This window comes from Mustelus asterias, chromosome 28 (assembly GCF_964213995.1).
Source record: "Mustelus asterias chromosome 28, sMusAst1.hap1.1, whole genome shotgun sequence".
In the NCBI taxonomy this organism is placed as follows: Eukaryota; Metazoa; Chordata; class Chondrichthyes; order Carcharhiniformes; family Triakidae; genus Mustelus; species Mustelus asterias.
In genome coordinates, this window is record NC_135828.1 from 13,917,398 (window position 1) to 13,937,375 (window position 19,978).

At 42.8% G+C, this 19,978-nt stretch overlaps 1 protein-coding gene across 3 annotated transcripts in view; it reads left to right on the forward strand.

Annotated features, from left to right (window-relative positions):
* Positions 1-19,978, forward strand: part of LOC144480253 (calcium-activated potassium channel subunit alpha-1) — a 797,282-nt gene that overhangs the window by 615,851 nt on the left and 161,453 nt on the right. The gene's annotated exons all lie outside the window — the stretch shown is intronic.

A 19,978-nucleotide genomic window follows, 5' to 3' on the forward strand; every position in this document is an offset into this window, starting at 1 on the left:
TTGAATAAAGAATATATCTCGAAGGGAAAAACAAAAGATGGAAGATGTTACCATGTTTTTTTTTCCTTAACAGCAGGTGCCCCTCACGTACCACAGCTTTGAATGTGTGCCAGTGCTGCAATAGTCCAAATGGAGTGGGGATCTGACGTTGTTTTCTTAAGCTTTAATTTAGTTCAGGCTAACAGTCCATGGGTTATATATTTGGTGCAATGTTTAAAAGAAAATTTGCTGTTAAGCGTATAAAATAATAAGCAGTTAAGGAGTGAAAGCCAGATGTGTTTTTAGGTCACAAGCTGCACAATGGCAAGAGTCAAACCATCAGGAGACCCTCATCTTCGATTGATCCCTCTATGGTTTCCATTGAAGTGCACAGCACCCAGAAGGGGCTATTTTCTACATTTCTTTTCCTGCGGTCCTGCAACACAGCCACCGCAGCAATGTCCCTGCATTCCTGCGGTGGGTAGGTGATTGAAGATGCAGTGCAGTGTCCACCTTTGCCACAGTCACAAGGTGACAGGTTGTATCTGCTGCTGAGTCTAAAGGCTGTGGGTTCAACTGCCATTCCAGAGACTTGAGCGCCAACGCATCTCATCACACACTTCAGTGCAGTACTGAAGGAATGCTGCACTGTTGGAGGTGCCATCCTGAGACGTTAAGCTGAGGCTCAGTCCATTCTCTGAGGTGGACATAACTTATTTTCAAATAAGAGCAGGGGAGTTACCCCCATTATCCTGACCAATATTTATCTTTAAATCAATGGCATTAAAACAGATTATTTGCTCCTTATAGAACATAGAACAGTACAGCACAGAACAGGCCCTTCGGCCCACGATGTTGTGCCGAGCTTTATCTGAAACCAAGATCAAGCTATCCCACTCCCTATCATCCTGGTGTGCTCCATGTGCCTATCCAATAACCGCTTAAATGTTTCTAAAGTGTCTGACTCCACTATCACTGCAGGCAGTCCATTCCACACCCCAACCACTCTCTGCGTAAAGAACCTACCTCTGATATCCGTCCTGTATCTCCCACCACGAACCCTATAGTTATGCCCCCTTGTAATAGCTCCATCCACCCGAGGAAATAGTCTTTGAACGTTCACTCTATCTATCCCCTTCATCATTTTATACACCTCTATTAAGTCTCCCCTCAGCCTCCTCCGCTCCAGAGAGAACAGCCCTAGCTCCCTCAACCTTTCCTCATATGACCTACCCTCCAAACCAGGCAGCATCCTGGTAAATCTCCTCTGCACTCCTTCCAGCGCTTCCACATCCTTCCTATAGTGAGGTGACCAGAACTGCACACAATATTCCAAATGTGGTCTCACCAAGGTCCTGTACAATTGCTGTTTGTGGGAACTTGTTATGTGCAAATTAACCATCGTGATTCCCACATATCACAGTGACTACTCTTCAGTATTACATCATTGGCTGTAAAGTACTTTGGGACATCCTGAGTTTGTGAAAGGCACTGTATTAATTCAGACCTGTCTTTCTGTCTGTGAAAGCTTTCTCAGTGTGCAAGATGACAACCCTGAAAACAGAAAGTGATGGTCAAACTGTTATGACATGTACTTAAGCCTCTGATCATGAGATTGGAACTTGTCATAGTGGGCCAGGGTTTGAATACTGTTTGGAGTTAGCCAGGCAAATATGGCAGCAAGTTATTGTAATGTTCTATAAACAGCAATGAGTTGAATAGCTGTTGGTTGTGTGGGAGAAATGAGGAAAACTTTCTTTTGAATAATGCTGTAGAATATAACATTCCTTAAACCAGCAAGTTGAAAGCCCCTTCAGACGGTGTTGATATTGCCCTTTTCCATGAAAGTGGCGATAGTTCCTTACATGATGTTTGAGAAGTTGTGATTAGAGACTGATTAACAAGGAGCACTTAGAAAAAAATGAAGATAAATGGCATTTTCTGTGCTGTGTTGTACAATTATAAAGTTGAGAGGCATTGGCGTAAATTGCAACTTTGCAGGGAGCAAAGAAAGGGTGGTAGCAAATTGTCCGGCAGTGTGGCACACGAGACTGGTTGAGGCTTTGCAAATTGAAGCAAATGCCAGCATGTGATACAGTCCTGCAGGATTACTATGCAATGACTATCATTGATGCCAAGTGTAAAAATAAAATCCTTTATAAAAAGAACAGACAGGCCTCGACTTACTGAGTCCATGAAAGTCTGAAAATGCTTCACGGCTAAGGGATTAATTTGAAATACAGTTTAATTATCTAGAAGTCAATGGTTGTGACAATACAGTGGAGTGTACAAAGGGTGGACAATTTGCTACTGTCCATTCTGAAACCCCGGCGGAGTTGAATTTGTCCCATAATGCGGTCTGACACATGAGTGCAGTACTGAAGGAGTGCTGCATTGCTGCTGGCAATTTGGATTAGGTTGTTCAACTGAGGCTGTGTCTGCCTGTTCAGGCAGATGTAAAAGACCCTGTGGCACTACTCAAAGAAGAACACGTGTGTTCTCCTGGTGTCCTGGCCAACAGTTATTCTTCAGCCAGTACCATCAAAATAGTTGTCTGGCTCACAGTTGATGAGGCCTTGCTATCTGCAAGTCAGCTGCCTATAGTTCAAAATAATTTGTTGGCTGAAGAATTTTCAGACCTCCTGAGGTCATGGAAGGCTCAATATAAAGATAGGCTTGTCTGCTTTTAATGGGTTTTATCATTATGCTTGATATCCACGTTGGCACTTGCACAGAATGGGCAGTGTCACATGGTAGCATGTGCTTCAATTTGCAAAGCCTCATGTCTTTGTGCTTGTTCCATTGTGGGGAGGGGTCATTAGGAAGTTCAGGCTGCTAAGGCCCAGTATTGAGCAAATTTCGGCAATGTCTGTTTGTCAGGGACAAAAATTTGAGATGCGTTTAAGGAGATTCATTATTGTATTCCTGTTGAGGGATCTTTATGGCTTTATGGCTTGGCCATAGGAGACAAAGGGTAGTGGTCGAAGGGTCTTTTTCCGGCTGGAGGTCTGTGACCAGTGGTGTTCCGCAGGGCTCTGTACTGGGACCTCTGCTATTTGTGATATATATAAATGATTTGGAAGAAGGTGTAACTGGAGTAATCAGCAAGTTTGCGGATGACACGAAGATGGCTGGAATTGCGGATAGCGAAGAGCATTGTCGGGCAATACAGCAGGATATAGATAGGCTGGAAAATTGGGCAGAGAGGTGGCAGATGGAGTTTAATCCGGATAAATGCGAAGTGATGCATTTTGGAAGAAATAATGTAGGGAGGAGTTATACAATAAATGGCAGAGTCATCAGGAGTATAGAAACACAGAGGGACCTAGGTGTGCAAGTCCACAAATCCTTGAAGGTGGCAACACAGGTGGAGAAGGTGGTGAAGAAGGCATATGGTATGCTTGCCTTTATAGGACGGGGTATAGAGTATAAAAGCTGGAGTCTGATGATGCAGCTGTATAGAACGCTGGTTAGGCCACATTTGGAGTACTGCGTCCAGTTCTGGTCGCCGCACTACCAGAAGGACGTGGAGGCATTGGAGAGAGTGCAGAGAAGGTTTACCAGGATGTTGCCTGGTATGGAGGGTCTTAGCTATGAGGAGAGATTGGGTAGACTGGGGTTGTTCTCCTTGGAAAGACGGAGAATGAGGGGAGATCTAATAGAGGTATACAAGATTATGAAGGGTATAGATAGGGTGAACAGTGGGAAGCTTTTTCCCAGGTCGGAGGTGACGATCACGAGGGGTCACGGGCTCAAGGTGAGACGGGGGAAGTATAACTCAGACATCAGAGGGACGTTTTTTACACAGAGGGTGGTGGGGGCCTGGAATGCGCTGCCAAGTAGGGTGGTGGAGGCAGGCACGCTGACATCGTTTAAGACTTACCTGGATAGTCACATGAGCAGCCTGGGAATGGAGGGATACAAACGATTGGTCTAGTTGGACCAAGGAGCGGCACAGGCTTGGAGGGCCGAAGGGCCTGTTTCCTGTGCTGTACTGTTCTTTGTTCAGATACTTCATAAAATGCAGAATATCAGCACAGCACCCACATCAGTGCCTTAAATACTTGCATATTTTCAGTACCCTTGTAATGCATATGCTTGGCATTGGCACTTTCTCACACAAAAGCATCTTTACCCCCATGCACTGTGGCCAAACACTAGCTCACTGCAGGAGCATTAGATGTATCTAAAGGGAAAATAGATAAATACATGATGGAGAATGGAATAGAAGGATATGTTGATTGAATTAGATGAAGTGGGAGGAGGCTCATGTGGTGAATAAACATTGGCACGAACCAGCTAGGCTAAGTGTACTATTTCTGTGCAGTAAATTTGATGTAATTCTATAAAATTCATTGAAGGTCTGGATTGGGCAACAACCACATCAGTTAGGAGACACTCAGAGCCAACTGCAATACAATTGAAATACTTTCAAAACTGTGACGCATCCTGCCCAAAGAAATCTGTAGCTTAAAAAATATATATTCAGAAAGATGATGCAAAACGACCATTGTGATAACCTCGATGAGGTCCATGGGGAATCTCTGACTAATTTTCCTGTGGAGCTCGCTGAGTGTGAGTTCCCCTGGTAACAGGCAGTGACCCACCAGGCATGACCTGAGCCTTTTATAAGGCAGGTCTAGGACTGGCCCTGCTGAACGGGAGTCCCAGGCAGGGACGAGTGTGTGCGTGTACACCACACTAGTGATTTTACTTTGCATTCTGTAATAAACCACATTCTTTTCCAATCGGGCTTCCTGAGTCATTGCAGCCACCAAGTGCGAACTGTTGGAGGGACTTAAGTCAATGTTGTTTACAGTGCAGGTTCTATTGAAGGACTGTTCATTTATCAAACCACTCTTACCTTGTAGCCTTGAAAGAAAGTGTATTTGATGTAAAATATGTGGGGATTTAAAAAATCTAGGCTGCAAATGATACTTAAGTAAACTAGAATGCATTTATAATGATCCTTGCATCCGCTTGATTCATATGCTACTCTGCTGTGTTAAGCAATAAGGGATGGTTCTTTTGTATGCAGACTCTAGCCATCAGCAGTATGCCGCTGGGGGGATTTTTTTATGCAGCTTTCAAGATATTCAGCTGGCAATATATAAAGTTTTCAATGTGAAACTCAGGCCACCAATTTGAAGTACTGTCCTGGGGAAGCAAAGCAGGAGCTTTAGTTTAATGCAAGTTGATGCGTTCCTAATAAAATCATTGCATGTGTTATTGCTCTTTAATCTGTGTGCATTGCACCACTGGGTCTCGCACAGCGCCTGCATTCCGAAACAAGATGTGAAGCAGATAAACCCTTTGTAGTACAGAATACCAGCTTCAGGCTGGCAGTGATTTGCAGGGCTTGTCATTAAATGTTCGTGACTACTTAACTAATGCTGAACTTCACAGGTTTATACCAGCCTGTTTGCAGTGTCTCTGAGCTTGAAATTCAGACTGTCAGATGGTTCTGCATACCATGTAGAAAATAGTAAGGTGTCAGCCTTGGCTCAGTGGATAGCACTTTCACCTCTGAATCGGAGTTCTGTGGGTTCAAGCGTCAAGCCCCACTCCAGAGACGTGAGCACATAAAACAGATTAACACTCGAGCGCAGCGGGACTGCTGCACTCTCTTGGGTAATATGCTAAACCAAAGCCAGCTCTACCCTTTTACGTTGTTGTAAAAGATCCTGCAACAAACTCCGAAGAGGAGCAGAGCAGTTCTCCCTGGCGTACGAACCAATATCTCTCCCTCAACCAACATCACTGCTAAACAGCTGATTCTAGCCATTTTCTCATTGCTGTTTGTGCGATATGTTTTATTGAGCAAATATTAGACCATAAGACATCGGAGCAGAATTAGGCCACTCGGCCCATCGAGTCTGCTCTGCCATTCAATCATGGCTCTTATTTTTCTCATCCCCATTCTCCTGCCTTTTCCCCATAACCCCTGATCCCCTTATTAATCAAGAACCTATCTATCTCTGTCTTAAATGCACTCAATGACCTGACCTCCACAGCCTTCTGTGGCAAAGAATTCCACAGATTCACCACTGTCTGATATTGATATTGACTGCTGCATTTCCTATCTTACAATAGTTTCTACACTTCAAAATTATTAATTGGAAGTAAAGTGCTTTGGGCCATTCTGAGGTTATGTAAGGTTATATAAATTATGTCTTTCTCTTTACTGAAGTTACTTTGAGCCACATTAATGTTGTTTCATAAATTCCAGAGTATGTTGGTAAATCTTTTATAATGTGGGAACTGAAGGCACTAATGGAGCCAAATATTTGGAGTAAAGGCATGGATTAGTTTAAGTTAATTTATGCTTTATATTTCAGTTAGTTGCAAGGCGTACTCCATCAGTACTAAACTTTGGGCACAGTAAGAAATATCACAACGCCAGGTTAAAGTCCAACAGGCTTATTTGGAATCACGAGCTTTCAGAGCGCTGCTCCTTCATCAAGTGAGTGGGAGTTCCCACTCCGAAAGTTTGTGATTCCAAATAAGCCTGTTGGACTTTACCTGGCGTTGTCTGACTTCATACTGTGCCCACCCCAGTCCAACACCGGCATCTCCACATCATGCTGAACTTTGCACTTAGACCAGGCTATATCATCGATATGAATACAAGGAGATTAGTTCCTGCGGGTTAGGACACCACAGGTGACGGAACGTGACTGCAATTTGCTGTCCGATCTCGGAGAGTGAGCCATGAAGATATTAAAGGATTCAGTTGTATAAATGAAATGGAACTGGAAAACTGGCATGAAGTGAAGAAAGAGGAGAGCAGAGACAAATGAGAAAAATAAATCCCTTTAGGTACAGTATTGCGACGTACATTTTCAGTGTCTATATCTTCAATATAAAGCATTTGAACTTAGATAATGAAGTAAAAAGGAGATGAAATGTAAGGTCTTCCGTGCAATATTGGATTTCTGGTTATTAATTAAATAAATTGTAAAACCAGTTTCCTGACAAAATAAAATATGACTTACCTCTATATATGTTGTAAAAAGATCTTTGTTTGATTCACAGTTCTACAAATTACTCTGGGATGATGCTGGAAATGTCAAAGGACTAGCATTTATCCCAGATGGCAGATGTATTCCTTGGATTGTTGTATACCCTTGTGATGAGTACAGCAACTAGTCCCAAGCTCTCTGTCTGCTTTTGCAGCAGAATGAATTGAGACGCCCTTTTGTGGCGGGTGAATGAGTCTGGATCGCAAAATTGCTCTGGCCTCTTCACCCTCCTGTGCGTTCCAAAGGCCGAGGCATTGGCAAACACAAAACTCAGATACTACACCCCTACCATTGATGGAAGACCCTAACGAGAAAAGGTTGATAAGAAATACGTGCAGATTTTTAATATATTCGAGGTGGAGGAGATGAAGCAGGACATTTCCTGTAGGAGAGAGTTCAGTTGCATGGAAATTTTAAAAATCAAAATGTAAGGTGAAGGGCAATAAACTTGAGTCCCACACTAGTGTTCTGGTGTTAAACTAAGATAATTGCATAGGCATGAGGGAAGATTTGGCCCTAAGGGTCTGGGCAGAAAAAGTAAAAGATAGGACAGTTGATGAGCGGTGGCAGATATTTAAGGAGGTATTCAGTTAAACCAACGAAAATATATTGCAGAGAGGATGAAAGATTACAAGAAGGTGAAAATACATCCGGCTAGGCAAGAAGATTAAAGATGACATAAAGACAAATTCTAAAGCATACCATATTGCAAAGGTCAGTGGCAGGCTGGAGGATTAGGAAACATTTAGAGATCAACAGAGAGTTACTAAAAAAGTAAAAAAAACAGCAAAGGTAAATTATGAAAGAAATCTAGCACAAAAATGTAAAAATTGACAGCATAAGATTCTTTAAGTATATAAAATGGAGGAGAGTAGCTAAAGTCAATATTGTCCCTTAGAAGACGAGACTGGAGAGTTAATAATAGGGAGCACAGAAATGGCAGAGACAGTAAACCAATATTTTGCCTTGGTTTTCGTGGTGGGGAACATTAGAGCCATCCCAATAGTAACAGGTGATACAGAGGTTGTTGAAAAAGAAGAACTGAAAGCATTCACCATTACTAGGGAGAAAGTATTGAGCAAGCTGTTGGGTTTAAATGCAAGTCCCCAGGACCTAATGGTCTACATCCTAGAACCCTAAAGGATGTGGCAACAGAGATAATGGAGGCATTGGTTATAATATTCCAAAATTCCCTGAATGCAGGAAAGGTTTCAGCGGATCGGAAAAATATTATTCAAAAAGGGAGAAAGGCAGAAAATAGGAATCTTATAGACTATAATTAGTTTAACCTCTATTGTTGGGAAACCATTGGAATCCATTATTAAGGAAGTAGTAATGGGACATTTGGAAAGTCAAAACGCAATCCATCATGGTTTTATGAAGGGTAAATCCTGTTTGATTAATTTGTTGGAGTTCTTCGAAGATGTAACAAGCTGGAGGGGGTTACAGAGATGGGGAGGGTTGTAGGGCTGTAGGAGGTTACGGAGATGTGGAGAGTTGTAGGGCTGGAGGAGGTTGCAGAGATGGGGAGGGTTGTCGGGCTGGAGGAGGTTACGGAGATGTGGAGAGTTGTAGGGCTGGAGGAGGTTACAGAGATGGGGAGGGTTGTCGGGCTGGAGGAGGTTACGGAGATGGGGAGGATTGTAGAACTGGCGGGGGTATGGAGATGGGGAGGGTTGTAGGACTGGAAGCGGTTACAGAGATGGGGAGGGTTGTCGGGCTGGAGGTGGTTACGGAGATGGGGAGGGTTGTAGGACTGGAAGCGGTTACGGAGATGGGGAGGGTTGTAGGATTGGCGGAGGTTATGGAGATGGAGAGGGTTGTAGGACTGAAAGAGGTTACAGAGATAGGGAGGGCTGTCGGGCTGGAGGTGGTTATGGGGATGGAGAGGGTTGTAGGGTTGGAGGAGGTTACAGAGATGTGGAGGGTTGTAGGACTGGAGGAGATTACCTAGCTGGGGAGGGTTGTAGAACTGGAGGAGGTTACAGAGATGGGGAGAGGTGTGATTTGGCAACAAGGATGAGAATTTTAAATTCAAGATTCCCGGGTTAGGGGCCAAATGCAAACACATTTTAACAGTTGAATCTTGAGGTAATAAAGGCATGAATAACAAAATTATAAACCTGTTTATTAAGAGCACATTTATGATTTCATTCTGCAGAGCGCCCAAAGGAAATCTTTCCCTTGTGTTTTGTAGCTCAGGGTTTTAGAACCATAGAAAATTACAGCTCAGAAACAGGCCTTGTGGTCCTTCTTGTCTGTGCCGAACCATTTTTTGCCTAGTCCCACTGACCTGCACTTGGACCATATCCCTCCACACCCCTCTCATTCATGAACCCGTCCAAGTTTTTCTTAAATGTTAAAAGTGACCCCGCATTTACCACTTTATCCGGCAGCTCATTCCACACTCCCACCACTCTCTGCGTGAAGAAGCCCCTCCTAATATTCCCTTTAAACTTTTCTCCTTTCACCCTTAACCCATGCCCTCTGGTTTTTTTCTCCCCTAACCTCAGTGGAAAAAGCCTGTTTGCATTCGCTCTATCTATACCCATCAAAATCTTATACACCTCTATCAAATCTCCCCTCATTCTTCTACGCTCCAGGGAATAAAGTCCCAACCTATTCAATCTCTCTCTGTAACTCAGCTTCTCAAGTTCCGGCAACATCCTTGTGAACCTTCTCTGCACTCTTTCAACCTTATTTACATCCTTCCTGTAACTAGGTGACCAAAACTGTACACAATACTCCAAATTCGGCCTCACCAATGCCTTATATAACCTTACCATAACACTCCAACTTTTATACTCGATACTCCGATTTATAAAGGCCAATGTACCAAAGGTACGACCCTATCCACCTGTGACGTCACTTTTAGGGAATTCTGTACCTGTATTCCCAGATCCCTCTGTTCAACTGCACTCTTCAGAGTCCTACCATTTACCCTGTACGTTCTACTTTGCTTTGTCCTTCCAAAGTGCAATATCTCACACTTGTCTGCGTTAAATTCCATTTGCCATTTTTCAGCCCATTTTTCTAGTTTGTGCAAATCCCTCTGCAAGCTTTGAAAACCTTCCTCACTGTCCACTACACCTCCAATCTTTGTATCATCAGCAAATTTGCTGATCCAATTTACCACATTATCATCCAGATCATTGATATAGATGACAAACAACAATGGACCCAACACCGATCCCTGCGGCACACCACTAGTCACAGGCCTCCACTCAGAGAAGCAATCCTCCACAACCACTCTCTGGCTTCTTCCATTGATCCAGTGTCTAATCCAATTTACTATCTCCCCATGTATACCCAGCGATTGAACCTTCCTAACTATCCTCCCATGAGGGACCTTGTCAAAGGCCTTGCTGAAATCCAGGTAGACAACATCCACCACCTTCCCTTCATCCACTTTCCTGATAACCTCCTCGAAAAACTCTAATAGATTGTTCAAACATGACCTACCACGCACAAAGCCATGTTGACTCTCCCTAATAAGTCCCTGTCCAACCAAATATTTGTAGATCTTATCCCTCATCACACCTTCCAATAACTTGCCCACCACCGACGTCAAACTTACTGGCCTATAATTTCACGGATTTCTTTTGGAACTTTTTTTAAACAACGGAACAACATGAGCCACCCTCCAATCATCCGGCACCTCCCCCGTGAATACTGACATTTTAAATATGTCTGCCAGGGCCCCAGCAAGTTCAACACTAGCTTCCCTCAAGGTCTGTGGGAATACCCTGTCCGGTCCTGGGGATTTATCCACTCTGATTTGCCTCAAGACAGCAAGCACCTCCTCCCCTTTAATCTGTAAAGATTCCATGACCTCCCTACCTGTTTGCTCTATTTCCGTAGACTCCATGCCCGTTTCCTCAGTAAATAAAATTTGTGTGATCAAATATTATAAAATTTAACACATTAATCATGCCTTCCTCCAGCTGTTCATGATCTGGTGGTATGATGTATTCGATGTTATGGATGGACTGTGTAAGCCCAGCCAATACACTAGGAGATGCATTTTCCCAGCCCATCGCCAATGGGATAGTAATGGGCTGAAAGGCGGAGGTCTGGCAATATAGTGGGGAAGGTGTCAAGCAGAGAGCCTGACCACATATTGCCCGCCAGTGGCGGGAATCTTAGTGGTGTGGCAATTGAGCCACTTAACAGCCCAATTAAGGGCCACTTCCCATCTATGTGGGCGTTTGCCCTGAGGGGAGGATCTATTGCCATATGGGGAGACTGCCAGGTAAACCCTGGTGGCCTCCTAGCGGGTGCTAGGCAGCTGGTCCCTCCTGAATGGCCATTCCATGGCCCACGGAGAGACACCCAATCTTATGCCCAAAGCACCACCACACCACAAATCCCGTTCCCCTCCCCAGATGGCATGGCCTGCCTTCCTGGCTCTGGTTTGCCCACAAGTACCTGCCTGCTCTTTGAGGTGTTCCCTGCAGCTTCAGAAGAGGCCACAGCTGCTGATTTTGACACTGACAAATGAACTTTCAGGGTCCTTGGAAAAATTCAGTCCCCGATTTCAGGTTAACTGGATTTTACATTCCGACCTTGTTATTCCCTTACCCGTAAATGGTTAATGTGCCTGAAGCTGCCATCAGCCAAGGTCTTGGTTTTGCAATTTTAGGAAAATAAAACAGACCTTACCCATTATGTTGGACCTTAAACAGTATGATTCATTTTGACTGCCTGCTGTATTATTCATTTTAAAGCAAACACAGGAACCAGAATCATCTGATTTATTTCTCCAGTTTCTACAGTATTCATATGGAACCTTTTATTCTTATTTAACATTTGGCAAGAAATGAAAAAGAATTTGACTTCCAATATATTTGTAAAGTTCAACATACATTTATAATAAGAAAAACTTTTTACATAACAATGACTAATAATTTCAGTAGAATTTGTCTGTCAGACTTTACCCATGAAAGACATAATTATCCTCTGGTCTGCTTTTCAGGGCCAACGTATCTTAACATCAGGAACTGTTGGGTTAAAATGCAGATCTTCCAAACATTTCAAATTGTGTTTGATGTACCATGTGTTAAGCAAATTGGATTTACAATTAGATGAAATTTGAACACAAATGTCTTCTCCAAAAGGGCATTCGTAGCCCACGTATTGCTTGTATGTACTTCATCAAGCTGACTTGTTTTTTTTCTATATGATGATTTTCTTTAAAAACTAATGGAAAGGAGGACAAAGGTTTTTGTAACACTGCGTACGTAATTCGGTTGGTCTATCCATTGAAAATAATGATACCTTTAGCCTGGAGAAAAAAATGTCAGAAATGACAACTCCTGTCTGATCAAGGATTTGTTAAACATTTCCAGTCCTGGAGGGAGACACTTAGCCATTAGGCTTCTAACATTAGGGCTGAGTGAACTGGCTTGCAGATAAGTCTGGACTGTCCATTGAACCTAATTCTACATTGCATACTTACCTTCCCATATTATCATTTGCTAAAGTAACCTAAAGTCATTAAATCACCAGTCTATACCTTAATACAGCACAGGGGAGCAACTGGCTTGAGTTGTAAACCCCTAAAAGCTATTCTACTCCAAACACTTTTTAAAATCTGCCTGTCTTTTGCATAGTTGTTAACTGTGGCATGGTCACTATATGTCCCAGGATACGCTTTGTTTTCGTTGTGGTGACCCACTCGGGATTTGAGGAAATTGAGAGGCAGGAAGATAATGAGCCTGGTCTGGTTCAGTTACCAGAGGAGGACAGTCCTTAAAGAAGCAACAAATAGAGTGGACAGTTTGCTACTGAGTCCAGAAGATTCCTTGTCCAGAATTAAGAGCCACGAGTGATATGATACTGAGCTGCTTGTTTGTATTAGAAACTGGATCTTTGCCAACCATTTCTGGCTGGGTAACCTGTGTTCTAGATTTGGAATGAGTCATAAAATCTATGAACTTCATTAAATAAGTCTTGTTGAATCTCAAAACAGAATAAATTTGCTTGCCTAGATTGAGAAGATGGCTGGATTGTCCCCACAGGTAGAGTGAGGTTTTTGAAGGAAACAAAAGCTTATAGTACTTTTTAAGATTTATTATTTCAATGGATCTGGGTAGCGAACATTTATTATCCATTCCTAATCGCTCTTGAGAAAGTGTGATGAACCTTCATCTTGAACCGTGGCAACCGTGCGGTATAGGTACACCCACAGTGCTGTTAGGAAGAAAGTTCCAGGATTTTGACACCGCAGCAGTGAAATAATGGCAATGTAGTCCCAAGTCAGAATTGCGTGTGCCTTGGACGGGAACTTACAGGGAGTGTTGTTCCTATACACCTGCTGCCTTTGTCCTTCTAGGTGGTAGGAGCTACGGGTTTGAAAAGTGCTGTCAAAGGAACCTACAAGTGTTGCTACAGTGCAACTTGTAGATGGTACACACTGCTGCCACTGCGCGTTGGTGCTGGAAGGAGTGAATGTTGAATGTGGTGGACGCGGTACCAATCGAGCAGGCTGCTTTGCCCTGGATTGTGTCGAGCCTCTTGAGTGTTGTTGGAACTGCATTCATCCAGGCAAATGGAGAGTATTCCATCACACTCCTGATATCTTTGTTTATAGATGGTGGACAGGCATTGGGGAGTCAGGAGGTGAGTTACTCTCTGCAGAATTCCCAGCCTCTGACCTGCTCTTGTAGCCATAATATTTATATGGCTAGGCCAGTTCCGTTCCTAGTCAATGGTAACCCCAAAATGTTTGAAGTGGGAGATTCAGCAATGATAATGAAATTGAATGCAAAAGGAAGATGGTTGGATTCTCTCATTTTAAAGATGATCATTGCCTGACACTTGTGTGGCACAAATATTACTTGCCATTTATCAAACCAAGCCTGATATTGTCCAGGTCTTGCTGCATTTGGACATGGACTGCTTTGGTATCTGAGGAGTTGCGAATGGTGCTGAATATTGTGCAATTATCAGCGAACATCCCCACTTCTGACCTTATGATGGAGGAAAGGTCATTGATAAAGCAGCTGAAGATGGTCGGGCCTCGGACACTATCCTGAGGACTGATATGACTGACCTCTAACAATCTTCCTTCGTGCTAGATATGACTCCAACCTAGTGATTGCAAAATCATTCAAGTTCAATAATAAGTGACTGCTAGTTGAACGTCAGGAGTTTTTTCTGTTCATTCACCCGGGAGGAAGAGAGGCAGTTTGGACCAGGCCCGGAACAGTGGCAACGGCAGATACACAGAGGCTCAGGATCAGTGCCTAAAGCACCAGGAGGAGAAGGAGAGGTCACTCATGACCAGATGGAGGAGGGAGCTGGAGCAGTAGCTGTTACCATTCTTGTTGCTGAGTTTGAAAACTAGTAAAAAGAAATTGAAAAGTTACATTACAGGAAGACTGATTTGATTGGTTGGTAGGTATCTGTTCTTAGAGACTGATTTTTACATATTTTTATCAGGGGCAGTGTGTACATTTTTCTTAAGTACAGTAAAGTATATATTTTAAGATAAATAACCCCTACATATGCACTTATTTTGCTTGGTGCAAGGGAAGAAGCTAATTAATGAGTAACTGGTAAGTTATTTTACTTACAATAAATAGTTTATAAAGTTAAGGTACAACATAGCAGCTCGGCCTAGTGGAATCTGCGTCCTGTGGAATGTGGGAAGTTGTGGATACACCTTGTGACCTAGACAGATACATCTGGAGAAAGTGTCACCATCTGCAGAAGGTTGAGCTCCAGGTTTCAGAAGTCTAGCAGTGGCTGAAGTCACTGTGTTATATCCGCGAGGGTGAGAACTATGTGGATAGCACATTTTGGGGCCGGGGGTGGGGGGAAGGAGGTGGGCGTGATCACACTGCTGGTTAGGAGCATGCACGCAGAGAGGGAATGGGTGACTGCCAAGCAGTCTAAGTGAACCATGCAGGCAGTGCAGGAGTGCCCGGAGTTGATCTTGCTTGCTGATAAGTTTTCTGTTTTGGATACTGGTGATGGCTCCGGTTCCTCAAAGGAGCATAGCATGAGACAAGTGCATGGACCACAGTTGGCTCAGCTGCACAGGAGGGAATTTACAAGAATGGAAGAGTAACAGTGATAGGGGAATTTGTTAGTTATGAGAACAGACAGATGTTTCTGCAGCTGATTCTCCAAAATTGGGTGTTGTCTCCTTGGTGCCAGGGTCAAGGATGTCACAGAACAGCTGCAGGACATTCTTCTGGGGGAGGGTGAGCAGCCAAAGGGCATGGTCCACATTACTATCAATGACATGGGTAGGACTAGGTCCTGAAAGCAGGTTTCAGAGAGTTAGGAAAGGAATTAAAAAGCAAGACCTCAATAGCAGTAACCTCAGGATTGCTTTCACATGCTCGTGAGCAGAGGAACAGGAGGACTCAGTGAATGATCTAGAGAAATGATGTAGGACGGAGGACATTAGATTTCTGAAGCATTGGGACCAGTTCTGAAGCAGGTGGCCCATGTACAAGATGGATGGGTTATACCTCAGCTGGACCGGGACTAATGTTCTTGCAGGGAGATTTGCTGGTACTGAGGATGAGAATTTAAACTAGATTGGCAGGCGATAGAAATCTGAGAGGGAGCTCAGATTAGGGAGAAGCAAAACTGGTAACCGGAAGTAGAAAGGCAGCAAATGAAATGAGAAGGCAGACAAAGCAAAGGCATCTGGTGCCATCAAATAGGAATAAAATACGGAATAATCATAGAATGCCCTTAACCTTGTCTTTTTATCTGAATGCACGCAACATTCACAACAAGGTAGGTGATTCAAAGGCACAGATAGAGGTCAGTGGGTCTGATTTAATTACTTTTAAAGAGACGTGGCTACAAGGTGACCAGAGCTGGGAATGTAACATTCAAGAATCTTCAACATCTAAGAATGATGAGTAAAAAGGACAAGGAGGTGGGGTAGCACTGTTAATAAGGGACAAAATGATTACATTACAGTGAGAGAGGATTTTAGATCAAAAGGTGAAGATGTGGAATCAGTTTGGGTGGAGCTAAAAAAAAAATTGCAAGGGACAGCAAACATTGGTGGGAGATGTTTATAGACCACCAAACAGTACGTGGTAATGTTGGGTCAGGTATAAATCAGGAAACTAGAAGTGTACGTAACACAAGTAATGCAGTAATCATTGGTGACTTCAATCTACATAAAGACTGAGTAATCCTAATCAGCATCAATGGTGTAGAGGATAAATTCCTGGAGCATGTACGAGATGGATTTCTGGAGCATGTTGATGAACTAACATGTTGCCAAGCTGTTCACAATCTATATTAAAAATGTGGACATTGGGACCAAATGTAACATTTCCAAATTCACTGATGACTCAAAACTAGGTAAGAATATAAGTTGCAAGGAGACTTCAAATGATTTAGACAGACTGAGTGAATGGACAAGAACATGGCAGATGGAAGATCATGCATGTGTGAAATTATCCACTTTGGCTGAAAAAACAGAAAGACAGAGTACTTTGTAAATGGTGAGACATTGGGAAGTGTTGACGTCCAGAGGGATCTGGGTGTCCTTGTTCATGTGTCTCTAAAAGCTAACAAGCAGGTACAGCAAGCAATTAGGAAGACAAGTATTATGTTGTCCTTCATTGCAAGGGATTAGAGTAAAAATGTCTTGCTGTGATTGTATAGAGCCTTGGTGAGACTGCACATGGAGTATTGTGCACAGTTCTAATCTCTTTGCCTACATTTGCCATAGAGGGAGTGCAACAGGGGCTCACCAGGCTAATCCCTGAGATGGTGGGTTTGTCTTATGAGGAGAAATTGAGGAGACTGGGCCTGTGTTCTCCAGCGTTTTGATGAATGAGAGGTGATCCCACTAAAACTTGCACAATTCTTACAGGACATGACAGGGTAGGTATAGGTAGAATGTTTCCCCTGACTGGTGAATCTAGAACTAGATACAGTTTCAGAATAAGGGGCTGACCATTTAAGACTGAGCTGAGGAGGAATTTCTTTACTCAGAGGTCGGTGAATCTTTGGAATTCTTTACCCCAGATGGCTGTGGAAGCTCAGTCATTGAGCATGTCCAAGACAGAAATCAATAGATCTCGGGATAGTAAGGAAAAATGGCAAGGAGGTAGATGATCAGCCATGATATGTTGAACAGCAGAGCATGCTTGATGGGTTATATGGCCTATTCCTGCTCTTATTTCTTATATTCCTATTTAGGGCACCCCAAGTCATATTTTTAAGAACTTCCTAATACTTTGCAGATAAAGGACTTTGAAATACTTTGTACTGTGGCTGGTGGATAAGTAATAATTTATTTAGTGGGATGGTAAGAGATATTCTCATCTCCTTTTCCAATCTCAGTGCGGACCCCTCAGAAGTTAGTATTTCAGCTAGACCATAAGAGGGGTGCCATGAACTCTGTGCAGAATAGCAGTGTTTGCATTCACTGAAAGTTTAGCATTCTCCAGCTATTGGGACATATTCACTAAGGTTAACGTTCATCTACGTGCACTGGGACATAGTCCTTTGTACTGATAGAAAAGTGCACCAAGTGAAATTATAGTTTTAATTCTTGAATATTTAGTCACCTGTTCTTCAGGTGTTGGAGGCATTCAAACTCTCCATGAAATGGAAAATTCATCTGCTTTTTCTAATGAGGCAGATTATAGATAATAATTTTACTGCAATTTGAGATTTCAGTAATCACAAAAAATCTGATTTACCCAATTTCCTTGTAAAAAATTCTAAAACACAGGAAATGCTAGTAAATAGAGTATAACATGAAGCCTGGAATATAATACGCAACATCAGTAATACATATAGGGGATTTTCACAGTCACTTCATTGCAGTGTTAATGTAAGCCAACTTGTGACACTAATAAATAAACTTTAAACTCAAACTTATGATATATAATCATCTTTTTTTTATTGATTCAGGGAATGGGGTGTCGCTGGCTGGTCCAGCATTTCTTGCCCATTCCTAACTGATTGATTGGCTTGTCAGGCCATTTCAGAGAGCATTTACGAAGCAACCACATTGCTGTGGGCCTGGAGTCACATGTAGGCAAGATCAGGTGGTAAGGACAGCAGATTTCCTTCCCTAAAGGACATTAGTGAACCAAATGAGTTTTTATGACATTTGACAATGGTTTCATGGTCATCATTAGACTTTTAATTCCAGATTTTTTTCGAATTCAAATTTCATCATCTGCCATGGTGGGATTCAAACCCGGGTCCTCAGAGCATTACTCTGGGTCCCTGGCTTACTAGTCCAGTGATAATATCACTGTGCCACTGTGTCCCTAGTGTCAGTTGGTAATGCACCAGCCTCTGAATCATAAGATTCTGGGTTTCTTTGTAGTTTTAGTTTATTTATCAATATCAAGTAGGCTTACATTAACACTGCAATGAAGTTACTGTGAAAATCCCCTAGTTGCCACACTCCGGTGCCTGTTCGGGTACACTGAGGGAGAGTTTAGCATGGCCAATGCACCTAACCAGCATATCTTTTGGACTGTGGGAGGAAACTGGAGCACCCGGAGGAAACCCACGCAGACACGGGGAGAACGTGCAGACTCTGCACAGCACAGACAGTGACCTGAGTCGGGAATTGAACCCTGGCCCCTGGCGCTAGGAAGCAGCAGTGCTAACCACTGTGCCACCGTGCCGCCCAAGTCCCACTGGTTCAAGTCCCACTCCAGAGCTTGAAGACAAAAATTAAGGCTGACACTCTAGTGTGGTACTGAGGGAGCATGGCATCATTGGAGGTGCCATCTTTTGAATGAGATGCTGAATTGAGGCCCCAAATAGCAGCACAGGAGGGATGGGAAAAATCCCGTGACGAAAGAAAGGCAGTGGCGTTACCCTTGGTGTCCTGATCAATATTTATCCCTCAGTCAACATCACAAAAAACATTATCACATTGCTGTTGGTGGGAACTTGCTGGGAGTTAACTGGTTGCCACGTTTCCTGCATTACAATCGTGACTATACTTCTAAAGGTACCTCATTGGATTAAAGCGCTTTAAGATGCCTGGTGGTCATGAAATGAGCTCGATAAATAAACACAAGTCTTTTTTCATGGGCCATATTGATAATTTGAAGTATTGTTACGAAAACAATTCAAAATGTCAAAGGAAAAACGAAGCAACATAGATATCACCGTTAAGTGGAAATATAGTGCTAAGCGATTGAATTATTGAATCACTTTGAATTCAATGACATGAGATTCCGAGTAGATGGTTATTGCTGGTTCACCATTTTTTTTTGGGGGGGGGGGGGTAGAGCTATGTTGATTGGGGTGGTTTGTGGATAGTGATGGATTATCGGTTCTCTTCTGTGTGTCACGCAATTAGACCAGGAGTGATAGTAGCATTCATTTTAATGGTCAGTGCAAGGACCTGCATGTAACACTCATTTATTATGGTTGTGACTGTAATGCCACCTCTAATGTAAGAATTTTACTGACCTATAAAAATTACATTAAAAAAACCTATTATTTATCTGAATGATTCTGATGCCATTTACTATTTGTAAAAGAAAGTCCAAAACGCCAGTCAACAGGAGAATTAATGATTTCTTTCAACTGCAACAAAACTGCTTTGAGTAATTTGTGTTTCTCATTATTGGTATGACTGATGCGTTGCACGCTCAACTGTGTAACATGATTTTTTTTTTGTACCATGATTTCTTTTTGTAACACCTCATCCTAGCATAGTCATGCTGTGGATGTGCCAGATTACAAATTAGAAAACTATATATTGCTTTAAAAATATTTAATACACTGGGAAGATGTTATGTTGCACTAGCCATGCCCTTAGCTTTAAGTCCTGGTGAGATTGTCTCAGTTAAATATATAACGGATGACCTTGGGTTGCTTGTAGGAGCCCATCGTACCACCAGCTCTAGCGAGAGGGGTATGGAACCTGCAATTGGCTCTATCTTTGGAGATGGTCATGTCTGTCGTTACGTGAAGAGCAACAGTGTTTAAAATCCTGAAAATAAATGCAA